The sequence below is a fragment of the Myodes glareolus genome, chromosome 5 (genome assembly GCF_982192425.1).
Source record: "Myodes glareolus chromosome 5, mMyoGla1.1, whole genome shotgun sequence".
Taxonomy (NCBI): Eukaryota; Metazoa; Chordata; class Mammalia; order Rodentia; family Cricetidae; genus Myodes; species Myodes glareolus.
The window spans coordinates 46,282,525-46,307,051 of record NC_142030.1 but is presented as its reverse complement, the minus strand read 5'-3'; positions in this window follow the sequence as shown (position 1 = coordinate 46,307,051).

Below are 24,527 nucleotides of genomic sequence, written 5' to 3'. Positions count from 1 at the left end.
TAATTTTCAATCTACAGGTTCTCCTAAAATATCAAAAAATTCACCTACTGTATGCCAGTTCATTAGTAGTTAAAAGGAAAAAAATAGCAAATCTAAGTAGAAAAAAATGAACACTGAGAAAAAAATCCAATAAGGAGGAGACAACAGCCCACAAGTCTGCTGCTACCCAGTCTGCTGTGCCAGTGACCATGAGGGCAAGCAAAAACAAATCCTTCCTGCTGCCCTTCCTATGTGGAACATTCTACGATGGGCTATAGAGAGGTATCCACCCTGACGCATGGTGTAGTCTAGATGGGAGGGTTTTGTCAAAGTCAGCAGAACATCCCACTGTTCATAGGAAGACAGGGATGTGGATAATTCAGAATACCAACAAGTTGAAACTTAAAATGCCTTTGGGAAGTTCTAACAGAGATCTGTATGAGAAAGGGTGGGCGTGATGAGACACGAGCCTCAGAGTGGAGGTAACAGCCTCCAGGGTGGCTCAGCAGGCTCTCACACGGCCGTGGCCCGTCTATTTCCGAGGCTATTTCAGTTCGCTTTCGTTGGCACATACGTATTGCTTCTGGGTAATGGAAAGAGACTAGGCGCTATTTTCCAGTTCTAATTCCTGGCACTCGGAGATGATGGGAAGCCTTTGTTCTGTACCTCAGTATAACAAAGCCATTCAAGGTCTGCTTGAACCCACAACAGAGTGCGGGAGCGCTTCACGGGTGAAGTCAACCAACTACAGTAATTACTGAGCTTCATGAAGGAAATGAACAGCCAGTGAACAGCTACCCTTCATATGTGTCCCCTGCCCCGAAAACATCATTCCATACAGTCCTGTGCAGAAGGAAAGTTATTCAACATACAATATCACAAGTTCTGTTCTGTTAAACACTCCTTGTTGTGTTTAGGATGCCTTCTGGAACTGTAAAATATTTCTGCCACATTATACTATAATTTTCTCCAAAACATCATTAACTTTCAATGTGCCAATGGGCTTTCTGATGCTTTATAAATCTTGGTTGTCACTCCTAAAGCTGTAAATACATTTCTGCCTTATGACAGTTCTGTCTGAAGATGTTTCCTCCAATGAAGCAAATTCTTAAAACAAAGACAAAGACAAACAAATTAACTAAAACACTGCCTTAGAAACGAAATGGTATTTGGTCAAAATACTAGAAGAATAAGCCAAGGCATTTTTTTCTTTGGCATTTAAATTAATGTAATTATTTATGACAAGACAAAGTCCTCATATTTTGATTATGTAAGCAAATTTGTAAATAACTGCCTGAAGCAGAATATGGTAACAGCCCTAGAAGTATCAAATAAGCAGTTTTCATTCACAAAACCACAAAGGAACAGAAGTTTCCAATAGGCAAGGCACTTTGAGTTTATTAAAGCACAGTGTTCAGACCCGAGAAAACCCAACTTAAGCAAAATGAGGAAGCAGGTAGTACAAGCTCCAACTCTCGGGGGACGGAGATGGAGGAAACACACAGCTTCAGTCTGGAAATTCATTCAAACAAATCACTGGAGAGAGCGGCATTCTTACCAGAAGGGCTCTCCAGCACATCTCTGGCTGCGGCACTCAGCTCCCCTAGAACTGGCAAATGCAGTGGGGAACAGCCAGGTTGGAGACGCACGGGTATTGCCATGCCCGGCTCCTAGGGACCAAGGCCACAGTAGAACACTGAACACACGCGTCACCGTGCACACAAAAACCTCCACAATGCCTTTTGGCAAACGACAATTGGAAAGGCCCCATTATTTATCATCCTGCTCTTCAAAGGGAACTTCACAGCGAAGCTGTAGGAAGCCTGCTGAACAAAGCAAAATGTGTTCCTGAAGGCCGAAGATGAGAAAAACGCTCTCTGCTCTCTCACGCAGTGGGTTACGTCATGGGAATGTGTATCAAAAACCAAAAATCTCACGTGTTTTCATAAACCTATATCACCGATTTAAAAATAGTTGGTCTGATGATGTTTTATTTCATTATGATTTAACAGATACGAGAAAGATTATGAAAACAGTGATCATTTAAAAAATACCAACTCCCTCATTTTTTTTTTTAAAAAGTAAAACTGGTTCAAAATTACTACAGCGGTCATTTACTAACTAAGGTCCCACCAACTGTGGTGGTACACGTCTTTAATCCCAGAACTCTGGAGGCAAAACAGACAGTTATCAGACTTTGAGTTAGCCTGGTCTACATAGGCCAGTCAGAGCCACACGGTAAAATCCTGTCTCAAAAACAAAACAAGTAGGAAGCCCATTCATCAGAGAGCTGGTTTCTCTGAGAATCCTAATCACTTCTGTTCTGGAAGAGTTCACTGGGGACCCAGCCACTCAGATACAGCCTGCATCTGAGCTCGGTGGCCGACCACGACAAGGTCTGAAAAGGACCAGTCTGCTCAAAAGCATGGTTGTGGCAGGGGCAGTCACCAAGGAAACACTCAGCAGACCCACACTTTGAGAACTGCCTTCCCAGAAGTGGGGGTTGGATAGCAGTGCTCAGAAACTCTATTTGGGGATGGTGGATGTAGATGGGCTTAAATAATAATATAAGAGACATAAAATGTTTTTCTTCAGCGATTCACTTTTCAAACATGATTTTCATGAAGCCCTTCAAAGGAATTTCAGTGTGAAATGCTGTCATTATCTGCCTGTCCCCCCAAATCCAAAGTCAATAATTCTTGTTTAGGAGATTATAAAGATGCACTTCTCTGAAGGCATGTCTGGTGAGATTTGCATATTTCCCATTGTTATCTTCAAAAAAAGAGAACCGCACAGAATAATACTCTTCCTTTCTAAAGAATTATTTTCCTCTATTCTTAACACTACAGCAACACATTAAAATGCCCCAAATTCAAATTCCATTTTATTTAAATTCCCTGCACCAATATTTTTCCTGCCTTCTACCATCAATGTGTTAGTTCCCTTGTGTAATGACATCCTATTGGTAAGCTTCTTCTCTTCCACCATTATTACTTACTTTTTCTGAGCAAGAAAATAAAAACGAAGGCAAGATTACCACCACTATGTCCCCTGTGCGGCAATGGTGGTTTTCTCAAAGCAGTGACTGGGTTTAAGCCCAGTGACTGCTTGTGCTCAACTGATAAGTAACATTTCACAGCAACCCAGAAAAGCCTCTCTCCTCACCAACACTCCTTTGAAAAAAGTGTTGGATATACTGCTATTTGTCCTCATCTTAAAAATAAAGAAATGGAAAATTAAATAAATTCAAACTCTAGCCGACAATAAATATATACAAGACTTTGGAGTTATTAAAATTAGAACAGAAACATTAGCTACGCAACATTTGTGTGTGTGTGTGTGTGTGTGTGTATGAGTGTGTGTACACTTAAACTATACTAGAAATAATATTTAATGAGTTCTTTGGAATTATTGAGTGTCAGTGATAACAGGTGAAGAGGCACAGTTCCATGCTGCCATCCCTTGGCAATCTAGAAAGCTCCCCTTCCCCTCAGGGACCTCAATTCGTGCAAAGCTGGATCCTCTGCTTTATCAAGGAAAAGAAACACAGGACACACCCTACTGAAACAGAGTTGGAACTTACTAAAAGACACATTTAACACAGATTTTTAAGCACCAGAATGAATAGAGTGGTAGCCAAGGAGAGATGAGACACACACAGTTGTGGACTCGGATTTCCAACAAGAAAGTCATCCCTCCCCAAATCGACAACGGCTAGGTTGTACGATCTGCTTGGGTTTTAAAGGATTGTTAAGGAAGACAATGATGGGGTTAGAGCGACAGCTTAGCTGCTGAAAGCACTTGCTGCTCTTGCACAGGGCCAGGGTTCAGTTCCCAGCATCCACATGGCAGCTCACAACCATCTTCAACCCCAGTTCCTGGACCTGCGCCCCTCTTGTGGTGCTTGAGGGTACTGCATGGTACACTTAAAGACAGGCAAAACATTCATAAACATAAAATAGGCATAATAAATTCATCTTTAAAGGAAAAAATAATGTCAATGGCATCACAGTGGTTTCTATGGTTTCTAGAATGTGCCATGATGAACATTTTTGAGATGATAAAGTTCCAAATGTCAGGGACTTATGATGCTCAGACACTTCACTGTAATGGGAAAATTTAATAATCGTAGGTGAGAGATGGTTCAGAGTTTAAGTGCCCTGCTCTTCCAAATGACCTGGGCTAGATTCATAGGACATGTACAACAGTTCACAACCACTGAATCTCCAGGAGATTCAGCATCCTTCTCTGGCTTCCTCAGTGCATAGACATACAACACCTCCACAAGCAAAAAACAGTAATTCTTAAAGATTTTACTTAATAGTTTTGTTTGGGATATTCCCAGAAAATAGTCAGGAGAAGTGAGAGGTCTTGACAGGTGATATACACTTCAGGCTTAGAGCCTGGTTTATTGTTATAATATTTTAATAGGGTATTGTCACTGTGTCAGAAATTTCCACCGCAAATGTAGTGGTGGCGGAATTCTCGGTCCTTGGCCAGCAAGAAACTCCAGAATGGGGAGCTCCTCTTTCTTCCTGTGTCACCACAATTTCCCTGCTTTTCCATCTTGCCTCGTTGAAGATGAGCTTGATATCAATCAAAACTACAATAAGATAATGAGATAGAAGAGAAAGACAGGAAATTATAGGGGCAAATAAAAAAAAAGAGAGAAAAAGATCCTTAGCCCAGATACCAGTTAAAATGTCTTGTTAATAATTCCAATCCAAAGAGCAATGTTGTTTAGGGTTTTCGTCCTTCCCAGCTATGAACTTACAATGCTCTAGGCCTCTCATCAGAAACTCCATTACAGCAAAGGGAATGTCCGAAGCCCTTTGTGCAAACTTGGTTGCTCCTAGCTTTACCTTATCTGATAATAATTCCATCCAAGGCACCCACAGTCACTGTGTAGCTTATTTATCCCTGGAGAAAGACAAGGAAGACAATGTTTAACAATTTGATGGGCAGAACTGGAAAGCCACCAAAATGGTTTCCAAGACTAATGCTACCTACATAATTGCTCCTCTCCAGTACGAGCCCACACCCACATCTTTCTGAGCACATATCTTCCTCCTAACTCTTATACTTAAAACTTATATTAAGTTATTTTTCATATATTTCCCAACTTTGTTTCCAACCCCTCACCATAGGTGAAGGGAAGCCCCTAGTGGCATGGGAACAAGAAAACTGGTTCTTCCTTCACTTGAGGGGGGCAGTCCTAGTGGAAGGTAGGAGTGAACAACTAAGCTACCACCCAGGATCACACCTAGGGCTTTTCCCAATATCAATCCCATCTATGACCTGCTGGAGTGTGTAAAGGGTTTGGTCCTGTGGAACCAGAGCTGCCAGATCTTTATTACTCACGGCAACAGCAGACTACCCGAAAGGGGTTTCAGTGAGGGTCCAGTATTGATGGTGTTCCAAAAGCCGGAGGCCTTGAACCTGAGTGATCTCTCATTATAGTGAACGATTGCCAAGTAAAGCAGTTTGAACCAAGGGGTATACTGTGTAACACAATGCTACGAAGACAAATAAAGAAGGGATGGAACGCTGGATGGGAAAGACATAGGAGTGAAGAATTTTTAAAATAATATATTTATTTTTTAACATTTTCTTTTGGGGGGATTCTGTGAGGGTGAAGAACAGATATGGAGGGTTTGGGAAATGAGTAGGATTGGGGAGTATGATATGAAATTCCTAAAGAATCACTAAATGTTATGTTGGGAGAAAAAGGAAATTAGTGATTGAGACACGCTTGGAATAGTGCCTGACACACAGTAGGTATTAGAAGCATGATCAGTAGAAGCCACGACCGCTGAACGAACACATGCACTAAAGCCGGAGCACAGATTGCAGCAGACACAGAACCACCCTTTATGACAGAATTTACAGCAGCATTCACAGCTTGTCGAGTGGCTTTCTCTGATTTTCCGTAATGACTGTCAATTAAAGTAACTTGGATTTGGGGAATAGTGTGGAGTTTTTATAATGCCAGCAACAACCATATATTTCAATTCTGCCGCACTCAAAGACACCGGCATTGACAGCAGGGAGTAAGACGCCCTGACATGGCCCACCCCTCATTCTTTCTCTTTCACTCAAAATCATAAAGGGAAAAGAGGCAGTATAGCTCTCCAAGGAGAGCTCTCTGCGCTCCATCCGAACTCCGACAGCTGCCTGTTAATTCTGCTTTGTATGTTCCCTTGTTCTGCTTTAATAAACCTTTCTGTTTCCAATGTACAAAACTGTCCTTTGATGGCATGACCAATACAAATCTTCACTCCTAATTTCTCATTCAAATTAAAATATTCCATATTACATTCTAGAATGCTGTCACTAGTCCTAGGAAGTAATATCTAGACTTATAGGTTGTTAACCTATCACACTGTGCACGAACACATCAGTTAGCAATCAGAAGTGCTGGGAGAGACAGGAACACAGGGCTGAAGAGATGGCTCAGCAGCTAAGAATAGGTGATGGTCTTCCAAAAGACCTCTTTCCAGCACCCTTGTTGGGTAGCTTTCACTCACCTATCTCTCCAGCTGCAGGGGATGCTCTACCCTCTTCTAGACTACATAGGCACCTGTGCACACGTGACATATGTGCACACCAATAACAGGTCTCGGAAAACAACTCAAGAACAGAATGTTGGCAAGGGTAGCATCAGTATACACATTTTAAGTATACACTTTTTAAGTACCAAGGCACCCACCCAAAGCAGTAACATTAGCCCATGGAAACACTGCCAGGCACTCAGTATACAGAGGCCACAGGACAGTGGGGCTGTTGGCAGTCTAAAGAGTAGGGAACACGCCTCCCACTAAGTGCCAGAGAGAAGATTTTAGAGATGGAAGAAGCGGAGAAGGGAGTAAGAGTTTAGCTATTTTTGTCTTTACCTCTCCACCTTTGGGATCCAGAATGGTGTTTATAATTACATAAGGAGTTTCAACTGATATTTTCAGAATGGGTGGACGCTGCCAGAGTGCTTTAGCTTTTTGCCTAAAGTTGTTACTTTCCACTTGCAGAACAGAACCAGGCTTCTTTGCTCTTTCGTTAATGATAGTTCTAAACCATTATATTATAAATTATCGTCCAGGACATTTCCCCGCAGATGCATTTGCACTTTTCTGCTTACTCCTATCGCAGGGCGAGGTCAGCCTGTAATTTATCCTCAAGTACAGCTAGTGCAGCGGGCACAGAGAGGTTCTGCGGCACCTTCCAAATTCCAAACCTTGTACTAAACTATTACGAAGGCTGGTACCGATCCCTGATCCTCGGGAGACCCCACAAGATGCCTTGGGGGTTAAGAGCACTGGCTGTTCTTCCAGAGGGCACAGGTTCAATCCACAGCCCCCAGCTTACAGCTATCTGTAACTCCAGTTTCAGGAGATCTGACACTCTCACACAGACATAGATGCAGGCAAAATACCAGTAAATGCCCATAAAATTAAAAAAGTAGATAATTTTTTTTAAAAAAATAGTTGTTCTATTTCCTCTTGAAAAGTTTAAAAATGCTTTCTAAGTGTAATTTACTTACATTAAATCTCTTTTATTCCCTCCCTAAATGGTATTGTGGTGCCGTCAAGGTGACCCTAAGGAAACAGTTCATGGTTTCTTTGGTTTTTTAATTTTTTTTGTCATGTATTTTCTAAAATTCCTCTAAGTAAAACAGGTATGCCAGTGAATATGAGAGAGCATGGCTGTAACACTTGCAAAGATCAATCTCAGGAGAGGAGTCCATTGTTCAGGGTTCGCTGTGCCTGAATGTGTAGCTGGTTTGCTCAAGCAATCCAACTCCGAGGGATTACTGATGAAAAGTCAGACTGATTTGGGAAACATTTTATTTGCAATGCTCTGAGAAAAAAGACTGTGTAAGCTGAAGGAAAGTATTCTGCCGTCAGACAGCGTCTTAGCCATAAGAGTCTGTCTCTAAAGGGATGCCATGGAGCCAGTCAACTGTCCCCAAGATCTAGAAAAGCAGACACAGGGTGTGATACTTGCTGTGAAAGGCTCTCAGAGCAAAAACACCACAACTACTAAATGGGACTGTGCAGAGATCGAATCAAGGCAAATGTCACTAGTCAGGGTGATTGGGACAGTAGCCCAGGCTCTTGAGAATATCTCTTTGTAAAGTCATGTCTTGAAGGCTGGCATTCCCCACCAGTTCTGCATTGCCAAGTTGCACTGGAGTCTTAGAAAGACAGGGTGGGAGTGCCCAGGTCCCCACCCTGGCCTTCAGACTTACATAGAAAACATGTACATCCTTTTGCGTGCATGTAGAAGTACAGGCTGAGGTAGGCTGAGAGGCCATCCTGGTGTCCTTTAACACAGAACACAGTTGATCAGTACTTTAGAGATATTAGTGCTCACACACTGCAAATAAGTCAGTATGGATTACCTGTGGCTCCCCACACCTTAGTTCCTAATGCTTAGGGTTTAGTTTTCCTTCTTTTATAAAGACAATGGTTAATTCTGACCCTATGAAATTTTTAACAATTTGATCTGATCAACAACTTTTTCCTGTCCTAGGAACTAACGTGGAACAAGTTACTAGGCAAGGAGCAAACTTACAATTAACTTTCATTCTGGGAATATTGAAAATGTCAGTCATATTTAAAATAAATGATATGCAATTTCCTTAAAATTTTATTTTAAAGGTCTTAATTAAAATATTTTTTCACAAAAAAATAATTACAAATATAAGAAAAAAAGAAGCCATCAATTAGTTGACATGAAAGACCTTCAAGGCTGAAGAAGACTCCTGTGAACTACACAGCATCTCATGGATTAGAGGCCACCAGCTGATTGCCACCCGGGCATCTTCTCATGTAAGGCATAATTACGTCACAATCAGGTAATAGTTTGCTATCCATGTTGACTGTACATTAGATATTTGCTCTTTCAAATTCAGCCTGCTGAGAGTTTAAAAGCCATTAATTACCCAATCGCTTCTATGCTTGAAACTGTGTATGGAAAATGTTGATGTCTGATATACTTCTCTGGTTTCCAGTGGCCGGAACCCACCTAACCCTCAGCATTTCACCAGGAGACAAGTTCTGCTTACAACTTATAGTACCCTTTCAAAAAAATATTACCATTGGTTTACTGTGTTCTGCTCAGAAATACTTAAGACCCCTTGGTTTTCTTTTATCCAGATGAGCTCAGCGTAAGGTAATCACTTTGTACAAGGATAGTGGGACAGCACTTTCATGACAGGACAAGGTGATGGATGTGTTTGTCCCTTCTATTCCAAAGCAAAGGATGATGTCTTAGTTTCTGTCACATGGTTTTTCTGTACGTAGCAGTCACTTCTAGTACTGCTAACTCAACTGAGCACACACCACTATGAGTAGATAGAATAGTATATCACTATATACTATATATATACTATAATATGTAGTATTATATATTATATATTTGTGTGTATATATGTGTGTCATGGAACACATGTAGAGGTCAGAGGACAACCTGCAGGACTTTATTTCTTCTACCATGTGAATGTCAGGGATGGATGTCAGGGATGGCCATCATATTTAGTAGCAGGTGCCTTTACTTGCTGAGCCAAATAGCCAGACCATAATGCATATTTTAAAGTATTTTCATAAGATTAATATTCTCAAGACAAAAGTTAACTGATGAGCTGTATCCTTCACTCCACAGAACAGGTTATGTAATGGTATTTCTAAGGGTGGTTTAGGTTAGACTAGGTTCCTGTTACACGTGTTCATCGTCATGCTTCTGAGTTCTGGCCATCTGTGTTGAATTCCTATCAGAAGTACTGCACAGATTTGGATGCTTATGATCTGATAAATAAGCCAGAGTTATATAGGGCTTTGGGCTCTAGCTTTTCCTTAAGTCAGGTCATGTGTGTCTCTTCCATGGGAAAGCCAGGGGAAAGCCCTATAAAGTGGCTTTGTTACATGCAACTATTATTTTGAAAAGTCATACTTTCAAGCATAATGAAGAACAAAGATTGGGACTCAGAAGACAGAAAAGAAATAAGCCAAGTTATTCCTGTGTAACAAATTTTGTGATACTGAATATGCTTGTGGGATTTCTAGGTTTAATCAGAATTCATTATTCTAGTTAATGTAGAAACTACATGAAGTGTTTGACTTAGTACCCTAGGGCAAAATGAGTCTACCAAATAACAAGCAATTTGATAGCAAAGAATGGCCACAACTGTCAATCAGCACTCGGAGGCTAATGCAGGAGAATTGCAAGTTACAGGCTAGTACGGGCTACTTAGAAAGATGTTGTCTTTAACAAATCATGAATAGATAAGTAGATAAGCAACCAGGAAAAGTTTTGAGCAAGCGAGAGGCCAGGACTAGAACATTCTGGGTCAAGCTACCTCCCTAAGTTTGTAACTGGAGGCAAGATGACAGGACTTCATTTGTCTCTGCAGATAGTCCTGGGTACCAGGACATCAACAGAAACAGCCTGCAATGGTCCTGTTCTGAAGGTTTGAATGAGTTGCGGTGAGAAAATCAAGCTAAGCAAAAGAAGCAGCAAGCCAAACACACAACATAACACAACACAAAATACCCTTATGCCAATCTCCACTTGTTGCTCTTTTGTGATTTTGTTAGTCTTATTTATTTTCTATATTTTAAACAATCTTTTTTATTTTACATACCAATCCCAGTTCTCCCTCTTTCCCCTCCTCCTGCTCCCTTCCACCTTCTCCCCACCTCACCCCCTATCCCCTCCTCAGAGAGGGTAAGGCCTCCCATGGGGAGTCAACAAAGCCTGTCACATCATGTTGAGGCAGGACCAAGCCCTTCAGTCCTGTATCTAGGCTAAGCAAGGTCTCTCTCCAGAGAGATCCACTTAGTTTCTTAATTCAAAAACATTCAGCTGGAGAAACGAGTAGTGTTAAGAGGGTCACATTCAACCTTCCATTGGCTGTTCACTGCAGTGACAAGAGCCCAGTTGTCTGCATGGCATCACTAACTTCAAACCAACCTAGCACACAGCAGGCAGCAGCTTTGTTTTTAAAGTGTACACACATTTGTCCAGTAGTCCCTGAATCCTAACAGGGACATCAAACTGTCCGTGCTTTCTATAAAAACAGACTTCAATTTTCTTGGCATTTTTATTTTCTCTTTCAGACACAGACACATCAAAGACACAATTAATTCAATGTTTTTGGACTAGCAGCTGCTCTACCACAATTCATCAATCCCTAATGTCTGGCCAGCATCTCAAAGGTACTTCAGCCACCTCACAAAGGATGACCCCCTGCTCAGCTCCCATAAGTGCATGTGTGTGTGTGTGTGCACGTGTGTGCACACACGTGTATATGTAGATACATTAGTAGCCTCTCTCAAGTTGGATCTGTACTTGAGGGCATAGGATTGGCCGCTTGCATGGAAAGCACCACAGAATGTACCAGTTGTAGAGAATAGTCTAACTTCTGTAAAGGGAATCAGGTGACTTTTTTTGCTCGGCATATAGACCTTTTATTCCCTTTAAGCTTCAACAGCATCTTTCTCGGTGTTGCTGCTCTCCCAGTGCACTCCCAATGACTACCCAAATATCCTGAAATTATGTCTCATCATATTTGTTCAAATGAGAGTCAAACTTTTTATTTAAACCTCCTCAAGAGTTGAATAAAATTAAGGAAAGGAGACTTAAAAATGCCAAAGACTTTGATTTTTGTAAATGTCAAAAGTTTTTAAGTTGTCCTACTAACTTTGCAAAGATGCATTCTCCTATCAACTAGTGTGTGCTCTGAGTCCCCAGTCTGCATGTTGAACAGCTAGGCAATTTTGACGGCCCTCAGTTTTCTTTTAATTATTTCATTTCCTCACGGTGGCCATAGAATTATGCTCATGTATGGAATTCTATGAAGTCTATACATTATACAATTATCTAATCAGAATAATTGTATGCCATCACCACAAACATCTAGCATTTCTTTGTGGTAAGAACATTCAACATCTCTCTTCTGGCTGCGTCAAGATAGATATCCTATTTATAATTGTCAACCATTTTGACTCTGCTGGAGATGAGAAGTTATTCTCCCTGACAGTCATTTGATCCTGGTTGACCGACTTCTCTTCATTCCTCCCACTTTCCCATGATCATAAGCTCTGACAATCACTAGTCTCCCCTCGTCTCTTATGACACTAACACGTGTAGATTCTTCATGCAATATAAATCACTCAATATCTGCGTATTTGTGTGTGTGTGTGTCTGGCTTAGTTCACTTAACACATTGTCTTCTACGTCCTATCCATCACGTGGCCACAAAGGAGGCCTGGGTTTTCGTTATGCGCAATGATGCAATAGGGTTATTCTTCCCCAAGATCCCACACTGCTGCAATACTGAAAAGTCAACAGCTGCAAAACCTGCCTTCCTTGCTTCCTCCCACTCACCATCCACTCTTAGTAATTTTAAGAGAGGGCAAACATTCCGAATCTATAAATAGGAATTCAAGTATTTTCTTGTACCAACAGTCTTTGTGCTTTATCTGCTTTTAAGGTCTACGTTTGCTCAGTTCCACTTATTTTCTCAAGCCTTGCAGATAATTCCACATGATCTATCCAGCTGTCTGCAGGATTAAACAGTCCTCTCAATGGCAATTCGTACGCTTTGCCCCAAGCACAGGCCCCTTCAGGCTAGTGCTAAATCTGTTGGGGTTTATTCTTGATACCTTCACCTCGTATCTCAAGAAGCAAATTGTCAGAGCTGAAACTTTGCCCCTGCATGTTGCAGATTCAAAATAGAAAAGGGGGAAAAAAAGAAAGAAAAAGAAAAAGCAGTGCCTATATAAGGTTTTAAAATAGCGGTTCTATAATTATTGGTAGATCTCAATGGATTTAGCATATCACTAATTATACTGCATTACTGTCAAATGAATTCTTTTAGCATGATTAATGTTATTATGCCAAATCCCAAATTAATTCACAATGAGTATCTTAAAGTCTCAGCAATGCTTTAAAAGGGAGGGGGAACAAAGATGACAAATTAAGCTGGGCCATTATAGTGAAATAGAGAGAGGGCTGCTCTCTAAGCACTTCAGATATATTGCTGGAATTAACCTATATATTTATGAAGCTCCCTTCTGATCTCAGTTTAGTTTTGCAGTAGATTTCCCAGCTGGGAAAATAACACGCGGAATGAATAGCGCACACACCCAGTCCTGACCTTTTACCCTTGTCTGCTCATCTCCATTGTTTGTGTGTCTTTTGTTAGACCCCTCAGCAAGTCATCACCGTGGAAGCAAAGTGGGATGTAAATAAGGAATCCAAGAACAAAGGGAAAATACTATCTCTTTGTCAGTTCATTTTTTAGCTGTATAATTACTGAATTATTTTTCTGATACATTCCGTCTTCTCCAGATTTCCCAGGGTTGGATCATCCCTGGCCAGGTTGACAATGAGAACCTTGAGCCCCGCTCCCTGCCCTCCAGAGGAAGACTAGGGCAAGGGAAAGCACTCAGCCACAACTTTCACAAAACTGAGTTGTTGGATTCCAGTCTTTGTTCTTAACCTTTGGCACCAGAAGTGTTTTCACAAGATACTCTCCTCCACAAAGGGGACACTGACCCTGACTTTACACCTGAGTAAGTGACACCTGGCTGAAACAGGCTTCCATTAGCTCACAGATTAGGCTGCAGAATTGGGAGGCCTGGCTACATCTTTTGACCATAGTGACACACGACAGCAGATAGGACTTGTCTGTAGAAATCCGAGAAACAAGCTTTGGGGAATAGGTAGTCTATACCCAATCTGAAATCCCAAAGCAGCAAATGCACAAATCAGTTAATCCCACAGGGCATTTGTCAGGGTGGAATTAGAGTCCATACTTCCAGGAGAGACCACAACCTGGACATAGTGTTGCAGACTACTCCATAATCCTGACAGCGGGGAATCGGACTATTGGAAGGTGTTGTCCCTTAAAATCGCTGTACCATCTAAGGCTGCTTGCATTGGTGACTAGTTACAGAGGTCTCACACTAAGCACTAACCTGTTTTTATTTCTTGACATGGATCTTGAAACTTTCCAGTCAAGCTCAGCATAAGGAAATGGCGAGGATGGGAAGCACGGTGCTCTGAGGCTGGGGAAGCCACTCCTTCATTTGCCAATGGTACTCTTCTCAGAGCCCGGAAGATCAGCAGGCTGAGTATGAACTTGGCAAGATATTATCTATGAGGAGGGAGCCAGCAATGTTTTGGTCACAAATTGACCAAACTACTTAGAATTTTGAAAATTCAGAATTATCTTCCATGTCTCAAGTGGAAGGTTGTATACCTAGACTTGCCATGCCATTTGAAAACACACACAGTGACAAGCAGGCCTTGACTGTTTCCCCTGCTGGGGTTGAGGAAACATTGGGGCATCTTGGTTTACACACATGGCTGTCACAGAGTGAACTGGGGGACCTTATAACAAAGTGTGGCGCCAGTGAAGGCATAGCGGACCTAATTATGGGTCAAGGGGACTTTATTTTGTCACCCAAACCATATTAGCTGAACAGAATGGTGTCACTCAGCCTACCCTATGAGCTGAAACTGTAACCCTTGGAAGATGATTAATAAAACTAGGAGGACCTGACAGAGGGACCAGAAGCAGCTGAGCTGTGGGCAGTAGGCTGAGTTGAGGAGGAGTTTGTGGCTCCCGGGTATAAGTGCAGGATGAAACAGGCCTTAACACAGCCAGAAGTCTAAGTCAGCATAGCCCAGTGAGCAGAAGGCCACATTCCAGTCCAGAGGGGTGACTAGTAAGCACTGTGGCCCTAAATTCCATCTGGAAAAGAAAACTAGGTATTGGAAGTGATCATTTTAACCTGGTTTTAAACCTTATGAAGTTGACAGCGACAGATAGGATATTTAAATGGAAATAATACCAGCGAGTAGGGCAAAGTCGGCCATTTTTGATGTAGAATTTGAACTTATTGCTTCAAAGCTTTCCAATTTGAAATCCCTTGCTTATCCCGTTTTGAGATGGCAGTAATGCTATCTTTCTATCGAAACCTTTTGCCCTACCAATTAACAGGATTATTAATGGTTAAGAAAACATCAGTTCTAATTAGGCGTAGAGGTTGATTGTTGGTGAGGACTCACACACACTCCTCACGTGCATAAACTGAGCTGAGCTCCTAATTGCCACTCTGAACAAAACCAGCAGGACTCCACATGCGAACACTTGGAAATAGCCAGTTCTTACTGTCAGCGTCACTAAAAAGTAAAACAACTGCTTTTTATTGCCTGAGAAACCCAAAATCAGCCTACAGAGTGTGTAACTGGGATGCCTACAATCTCTGTAAATGAAAATTTGAGTCTTTCCCAACCCATCCCCATACCTAGCCCCGATTTAACAACCCCCTGCCGTTTTCCTAGCTGGGGACTACTTTTACATCCACATCAACTCAGATTGACATCCTGGGAAGCAGAAGAAAGCAAAGCAGGGTCTCACAGCTCACGACAAGAGAGCACATGCAATACAACCTATACTTCCTAATTCGTAGGTGAAGACCGCAAACCCTCACTTAGCCAACCGTGGTCTTTCTTCTCTCCCATAAGTCACATCGTACAGAAACCTGCTATCAGAGGTCAATGGCACCTCAGGAAGCTAGAAATGAGCAGGCAACAGGGAGCTGCTGGAGTCCTCTTTTCCAAAGGTCTGGAAAGAACAAGCGAGTGGTCCATGGCAAAGGGGGAAATATAGAAAAGAGGGAAACTGGGGCGTGACAATGGCATACGGTTATCTGTCTTTTCAGAAATGTCATCTATAGAGCTGGACAACAAGAGTCAGAGCACACCTGTGCTTTCAAGGTTATGAACTTTGAGCTGAAAACCAAGAGTAAAATTCTGGCCAGGCTTTCTGCACCGTCATTACCATAATCATTAAGTTTATTAAGTTCTCGGTTTGTGGACTGCTGGGCTCAATGCTGTTTATCTCATGCAGGTTCCTAGCATGTCTCAGTGGTCATAGGCTATTGGTGCTGCTTCACAGGTCAGAAATGTAAGTCACGGAGAGTTTAAGTAACTTTTAAAAGTCGCAGGGTGAGGATGAACGAGATGAGGGGCTGACTTTCCTTGTCCTGTGAGGAAATCATTCTGGGTGGCTTTGGACTGGACCTGTGTTTGTGTTCTATTCATATTACAAGTCACTTTATATACCCTCTCAATGCTAATATCTTGTGATACCAGCCTTCACTGACAATTCAGTGATCGTCACCAAATTTATAGAATTGCACAAGTATCACAACAATCTATTTCTCAGACGTTTCAATCTCTGACAATAGCCCCCTTTTGCTCATTTTCAGGTTCCTGTTTGCTCATAGGAAACCTGTTCTCTATTTTCTCTCTGTGTAGATTTACTCTTTATATATCGTAGAAATTGTGACCATTTTCTGTCTCTATAGACTTACCCTTTGTATATCGTAGAGATAGTGGACTCCAGGACAAAGTCTCTGGGTATCTATCCTCATCCACCTGCAAAGGGTCAGATAACAATCCATTTCACAAATGGCCCGCATTCTCATTCAGCACTCCATAGCTGCAGAATCTAGATTGCTTCTCTTTGTTCTTTGCTTCCACTATTATTCTGAACATTCACCTTCAAGTCTTTCAGCAGATCTGTATCCTTATTTCTCATCCCACAAACATAGACTTGATGGGTCCCAAGGTCATTTTAGACTTAACATTCCCCCAAGAAACGAGAAACACAAAATACATCTAACAGTTTACACCTCTGCGACTCTGTCTGAGGATCTGCATGCTCACCAGTACTTGACTTTTGCTTACTTTGGTTTCAAGATGGTCTTACTAGAGATGCAGTCTAGGCTGACCTCAAAATTGAAATCCACCTGCCTCAGTTTCTGAAGTGCTGGCATTACATACAGGCTAGAACAGCCTTGCCCTGCTCGCCTCCTTGCTTATAGCCATTATAGTAAGTGAACGGCAGATGGTGCTTCGCTCTGAAGACGCATGCATTGAGGATGTGTTTACAATCTTCACTACAGTGGTGTTTAAATTACTGTCTCTCCGTACTGAGTTTTAAGTTGCTTGACGCTGGGTCCTGTGTCAAATCTGGGATTTGAAAATATTTTCTCCTACCCAAGCTGGCTCTCTTGTTTCACAGGGCAATATATTTTAAATTCTACTGTTTTGGCTTATCCCAATTCTCTTTTTTGGAATCATGGCTTTCGGTGTCATAGCCAAGGTCTCTGCTTAGGTCAAGGCCGTGACCATTGTTCCTCCCTGCTCATCCCAAAAGTTTTATAATTGCTGCTCTTGACTTGTGCTCCATTTTGAATTTTTATTTCATGAATAGCATAGGAACCTAATTTGTTTGAGGTGTTCAAGTTTACAAAGAATTCCACTTCCTCTAACAACTTAATGTTGAACATTTTCCAAATATATCTCCCGCATTGCACTTCTCAAGCCTCGCTGGGTTCACCTGAGCACATGCCCGACCATCTACCCAGCTATCAGCCAGCTCATCTTTCCTGACGCATTTCAAAATCAACTGGCATGCTTAGTATTAGAGCTCACTATGGTGTCTTATTACCTTCATCTTTTCCCCTCTGATTTACATAAAGTGTATAAATCTTAGGGTTCCTACTTGATAAGTTTGGAACAGTTTCACACTCTTTGTCATCATAAGTCTTATTCGTGCCTAAAACATCATCACTCCCAAATCTTACATTCCCGTTGGGTCAAGACTCCAGCGTCCGCTGCTGTGGTTTCCCTTATGAATCCATTCTGCCCTTCAACTTCATAAACACGCTATGAGCAGGCTGTGCTGAATGTTACATGCCTTGGACTGAGCAACGTATTTCTGAGAGTTGTGGTTTTCCTAATGCCAGGTCTCCACATGGCGCGTGTTCTAGAACTTAAGCATACATTCTGCTGATGGACACCCCACTTGGTTTTTATGGTGAGAAGATTCTCCTATATGCCTGAAATTTTATTTTGAGTAGAAAATACACAGAAAAGAGAGTGGGTCATAAAACGAATGTCTACACAACTTCCTGAACTGGTACGAGATGTCCCTTTTTTTAAACAGTCCTAACCAGCTCTTCCACATGACAATGTTGCTCCCTGGGTCATGCTCCATGAGTGCTGTGTTAATACTAGACCTCCACACAGCACAGCATGACCATCACCAGAGGAAAAAGCTCTACATGGCCTGGCGGAGGTGGATAATGACCAGTTCAGGACTCCATTATGAAAGCAGGAAGCACCAGGACTTCTCCGCAGGTACTCCTAGGAAAACTAAGACCCTCAGGAAAAGCCCAGGGAGACAACACCACAAGCCAGACACAGACATGAGATTAGGTGAGATGAGACCTTAGGAAAACCACTGTGACCCTTGCCCCAGTGACTAAAATGGAGCATACTGCCCCAGCCTCCAGAGCATAAAGAATTTCTCTTTTTACTATCTTCCTGCTTCCTGGGAAAATCTCAAACATAAACACAAACATCTCTGCTGTGTACTCATTATATTGAAGTCAGCCACCATGGCCAGGCCAGGCCTGGTTTTCATTAGCTCTCCTTGTCCACCAGAGCCAGCCGACCTCACAGAAGCATCTGCATGCTTCCCACTCCTGACCTGCTCCATCATGTCTCCCAGGTCGGCTGCCTCTCGCCCTGCCCCTCCTCCAAACCTGCTTCTGTTCACTGTCTCTTCCGCCATGCGCCATGGCTCCCTTTCCCGTCTCCATTTCCTGGTTCCAGACACCCCGCTCTTTCTCCTGCGATAACATCGCTACAGACTGACCATTCAATTTAATGCTCCACCTCCCGCCCCATCACCTATGTTTGTACAGACCCGGGATCGATACAGAAGCGTTTCCAGAGAGCTGTTTAGGTGGGCTCACTCCGGTTAAAAATGTCACCTCATCTCATGTCTCACTTGGAGCAGATCCAGAGTCACACACAGCGCTGGCACTGCTCTACGCCGGCACATCCATCACAGCCCAACGTGTAATTTCCCTTTCTGAGGGACTTAAAAAGCTTCTTCAAGGAACAAAATTTGAACATTCATCTCTAGCTGGAAACTGCACCAGCGAATTAGAAAAGATTTCTTAGCAATTTGGGAGCCTGGCTTTTAGGCTGCTCGAGTACAAAAACCACCAGACACTTGAGAACTGAGACACATTGTACATATGAAGCATTTACATCTCATGACACAGAACAAGAGTGTAAAATATGCCAGCCAATTTTTAATGTCAATGGCTTGTTGCAGTATTTGGATATTCCAAGTTCACTGAAATTAGCCTCACCTCTGTCAGCATGTGTGCCAGAAATGTTAAAATCACATATTTTGACTTCTATTTCTGGACAGCTAGTCTCTATGGGATGTTCAGAAGAAGGATTTCAGAATACCCTGTCCTTGTTTCCAGCTTTAGAGTCTCCTGTTTAAAATCAAAAGCACTAATGTCAGAGTTGCCTCTTATGTGGGGATTCTGTTCTGACTTTTCACACACACCAACAAATGGCCACTTCTGTCTTCCAAGCCATTTCTCTCCAGCTAAGTGAGGGGGCCTCCAGAATGCCCCACACAGCAGCTGGACCTCCCATGCAAGGCCAAGGTCACTGTAGGAACAAAGATCATCTCTGTGATGTCTCTCTCATTGCTGTGACCATGTGCCCGACAAGTAATGAGGGAGTGTTTATTGGAGAGCATGGCTCAGAAGATCCGGTCTAATGCGGGAGGAAGATGTTGTAGTGGGACCAGGTCCTGTCCACGACAGAGGCTGCTTTCTAATGTCCCAGCAGTTTAGAAGGCAGAGAAAGGAGAATGTCAGCTTTAGTTCACTTCCTCCCTTTCCTGTCCCTTTTTCAGGCTGCAACCCCAGAACATGGCATAGTGACAGCCACACTCAAGGTGGCTCTCTCCACTTTGCCAGCCTTCTCTGGAGCCACCGTTGTGGAGAGTGGACATATCCAAAGGTGTGCCTCATGTCTTAAGCAGTTCTTAGTCCAAACAAATCAACATCAAAATCACACATCACAGACAGTAATCTAAAATGTCACGGAAACAGATCAGAATGGGATATCTCTGCAGCATGTGTGCGTGCGTGCATGTGTGTTTTAAACAGGCAAGTGGTGAATCACTGAGCATCGCAATTACACATCCTGACCATTGTGTTCCACATGCCATTGACAGGACGTGTTAGATGCTCCAAATCCAGGGACCTTGCTAGGTTTTTTTCCCAGAAATGTAGACATGCCTGACAAGACCTTAGGTACTTCCTGTCTTCAATAATCTTTCACTACCTCTCATCTTCAGACCCCTTGAGGCTATAGCGAGTGGATATAATAGCTCAAAAATTCAGGACCCACTCATCACTGAGACGCCGCCCTGGGAATAATGCTCAAGTATCTGCATCTGAACCATGATGTGATGCTAGAAAAAAATGCACAGAAATGTCTGCATCAGGTTTCATCTCAGAACCTTTTCCTTCTAACCCTGTGTAGCCAGCATCCCAGGCTATGTGGCTCCACGTGTTCTCAGAACTCTCCGCCAACCCTGTCTCCTCATGTTTACAGCCAGCCACCTTCTGGGTCTGGGTGCTTGGGTATTTCTGCTGCATAGCAACAAGATTGCCTTTGAAGCAAGTAGAATTTAATTCCTAAAATAATTCTTCAATTCCTTTTCTCCCTATGGTACTGGGCAAAGAGCATAAGGCCTTATTCATGCTAGTCAAACACGCTGACACTCAGCTATACTCCCAGCCCAGTTTATACAAGGCCATACAAAATTACCTAGGCTAATGCTAAACTCTCTCTTATTGCCCAGGCTGGTCTTTAACTTATGATCCTCCTGCCCCTGTCTACTAAGTGGCTAGGATTACAGGCCTGTACCACAAGGCTAAGCTATTCAGTCTCTAAGACAGAGATTAAACATCAAACTTGAGTGGATGGCATATTACTGACTTGCAATGTGCAACCCCTAGCTACTTCTGTTGTCTTTAGATTTATTTATAGGTTCTTAGCCTTAAGTTAGTAACCATAAGTTAGCAACTTCATCACTGCTAATACCTTCATCTTCTCCAAAGGTGGGATGTAAGGACAAGTACCTATGTCTAGTTTAATTTTATATCGACCACCATATAAGTCCAGATAAGTACATTTTACTTTAAGACAGGCTGGCAAGGACTGGGGACACATCTGTCACCCCAGCACTCCAGACACTGAGGTCCATGAGACTGTCCTCGGACAAAGCAAGATTCTGTCTGTAAACAAAACAGAAGCCAACTGACCAAACAAAAGTGTGTGTGGCTGTCTTCTGATGGGAAAGAAGTCAGTCACAGACATCATAGTCCACAAGGAAGCCAATTTTTCTAAACAGTGCTTTTTGACAGAGTAGGTAAGTTCAGCCCTGCTATTCTAGAAAACTGATACATACATTTATCATGAAAGTGTATTTTTTTCCACTAAGTCCTTGAGCTTAAAGCTAAGTTCTACTTTTTCCCGATTTCTGACAGGTGATTAGAAAAAGCGCACCACATATTGGTTGTACCCCAATAGTTGTCTTAAACAAATAAAACCCTGTATCAAAAGCTTCTTCTGTAAGATGAAGACATATCACTTTCTCAAGGTACTGTGTTCATGGGAATATGGATTTTTTTATTATTAAAAGAGTTATATGTAATAGTTTTCCAAGCATGCCAATTCCTTCCTGGAACTGAGAAATTTCATGAATGCCACTTTCAAAGCAAGTTTTACTTAGAGAGAAAAATAAAAAAATAGAGAAGGAAGAGATATGGAGAGGGAGAGAGAAGGGAGGGGAGATGGGGAGCAGTCAAGGCACTGCCCGAAGCTAACTTATTTATGGGGTGGCCATTGAGCACCCCCAGAAGAAGCAGGACTCAAGTATAACAATCTAATTGCAAAGTTTCTCTCTCACTCTGAAAAGTGGATCCTCAAATCCTCTCAGTCATGGGAGCTCATCCCCTGTCCCCCGCTCTGTGTTTATCCTTTTCTGTATTTAACATGGTCTACGCTAGGCTGAGTGGTATCTCAGTAAATCAGGTCTGTTGATGTCTGTTCTTCCCACAGGGCCACCGTAGCGCATCTAATCCATCTCACACCTGACATGCTCCGATATTTCAAGACACCAAATAGTAACTACCACTTACGGAGACGCTGCTAGGTCTCCGGTACTACCATAAAGTGTATCATTTAACTTATATTCCTTCCAATACAAAGAAGGAGGATCATGAATCCTCACTTTATAGAGCAAATAGAGAGATTCACTCTCCCTTGAGATCCACAAGCCAAAGAGGCAGGCTTCAGCCCCTGCCTGTTGCACCTGCGCCTTGGGCAGCGTTGCTGAGGCCTGCTCCCCTTCTTCACCCCCACACCCAGGCAGCTTCCCCCCATTCATCAGTGTATGGAATCACAGCATGAGGCAAGGCAAGCTCACACAAGACTATCTGTTCAACGAAAATATTTAAGAGCAGACCTTGCAAGAAATGGTTCAAAGGTTCATGCCTCCAGCTTCTTACCATTCTGCAGTGTCATCTGGGGCTAAAGAGGGCAACCTTTGAAAAGCAACCCTATGCACCATTGCTTCAGCAATCTTAAACTTCACGTTCGTACCTCAGCCCAGTCCAGAGCCTTAGAGAGGGTATCACAGGATCCTAGGGGATCCTAACTGGAAAGCAGATCCTTATTCTGGGAAAACACTCACAAACATTCTTAACATACAGCTTGGTACCCTCATACCTCCTCTAAGGCCAACTTGGATCAACCAAACTAAACAAATTTATCCAAAGTTGTCAGAGTTCAGATCATACTGCTTGACGTGAGGTGACATTCATATTTGATCCCAAAGTAAGGAGTGCTTCCTCCGGTGTCTTCCAAATATGCAGCAGAAATTGGTTCTTTCTCAAGTTTTTCCCCAAATGTGTCAGCCCACTCTGGGTTTGTCATCCTCACACTGCTATGAAAAGACTGTACCATGTTGAGTTGTCTCGGCCAACATTCTCTTATGGATGGGAATTCTACCATAGCAAAGAAAACACTCTCGTCAGCGTCTCTTACCGTGAGGTCTGTTCATTTCTGAAGGATTCCTGTTCTCCTGTGCTGAGCTTAGCTACTGTGAACAAAAGCCAAATAGATTCCCTCCAAGAGAGAAGATGGCTTTATCCTAGAGATACTTTTAATTATTAAGCAGTCCAACTTAATTCATCATTAGTGCCCATAATGAAACGCAATAAGGCAATTTGGAAGGAATGGAGCAGAGGAACCATAAAATAAAATATAGAGTCATAACATTTATCACAGCTTGCTGTAGAGAAATTTATTCTGCTGGAAGCAGTCATTTTAGATGTAGGACTGGAGCCGTTAAACAACTTATGCCGGCCTCTGGCAGAAACTGGCTGGCTCTGCACAATACCCAGCTCCTTTTCCTTCTAGGCACACAGTCATCCTGCCAGTCTCTCTTCTGATGTGGTTGGCCTTCGCACCAACTTGCAGTCAGCATACGGCAGTGGCAGGGTACGACTTTTGGGTCTCAACATGAAATCTACCATCTACAGTCTCTGCCACTGGCTGCCCACCAGGGAGAATATTTTAGGTCCTGCTGAGATCCGTGCATCAAATGTGAGATGTGCTTAATACACATGCGCACACACACTCAAATGCACACACAAACACACATACACATGCACACACACGCATATTCACACATACAAGCACGCACACAAGCACACTGACACACATGCACACACGCACGCACATGCACACTCTCACACACATGCATGCATGCACACGCCTGAACTCACACACACGTGTGCACACACCTGCCAAGTGAACAGAAGCAGAAGAAGGAAGAAGAGAAGAGTTGAGAGACGGAGAGTAGCGCTATGAAATCTTATCTTCTGGACACAGCTTGGCTTTTGCCCTTATGAACTCCCAGCAGCCGAGGTTATCTGCACAAAATCAAAACTGCAAAATCCCATCAGAGATGGAGACTACTACTTTCTGGCCCTACCTCTTGTTGATGTTCTACTGGCAGCTGGTCGCTGTTGGGGAGGGAAAATTATTCTTTTTTATTGATTTTTTTTGAGCTCTACATTTTCTCTGCTCCCCTCCCTATCTCTCCCCTCCCCTTCAACCCTCTCCCAAGGTCCCCATGCTCCCAATTTACTCAGGAAATCTTGTCTTTTTCTACTTCCCATGTAGATTAGATCCATGTATGTCTCCCTTAGGGTCCTCATTGTTGTCTAAGCTCTCTGGGATTGTGATTTGTGGGCTGGTTTTCTTTGCTTTATGTTTAAAACCCACTTATGAGTGAGTACATATGATAATTGCCTTTCTGGGTCTGGGTTACCTCACTTAAAATGATGTTTTCTAGCTTCATTCATTTGCCTGCAAAATTCAAGATGTCGTTATATTTGTCTGCTGTGTAGTACTCCATTGTGTAAATGTACCACATTTTCCTTATCTTCTCTTTGGTCAAGAGGCATTTAGATTGTTTCCAGGTTCTGTCTATAACAAACAATGCTGCTATGGACATAGTTTAACACATGTCCTTGGAAAATTATTCTTTTATGAGGATGTGACTGATAGTAGGTGTG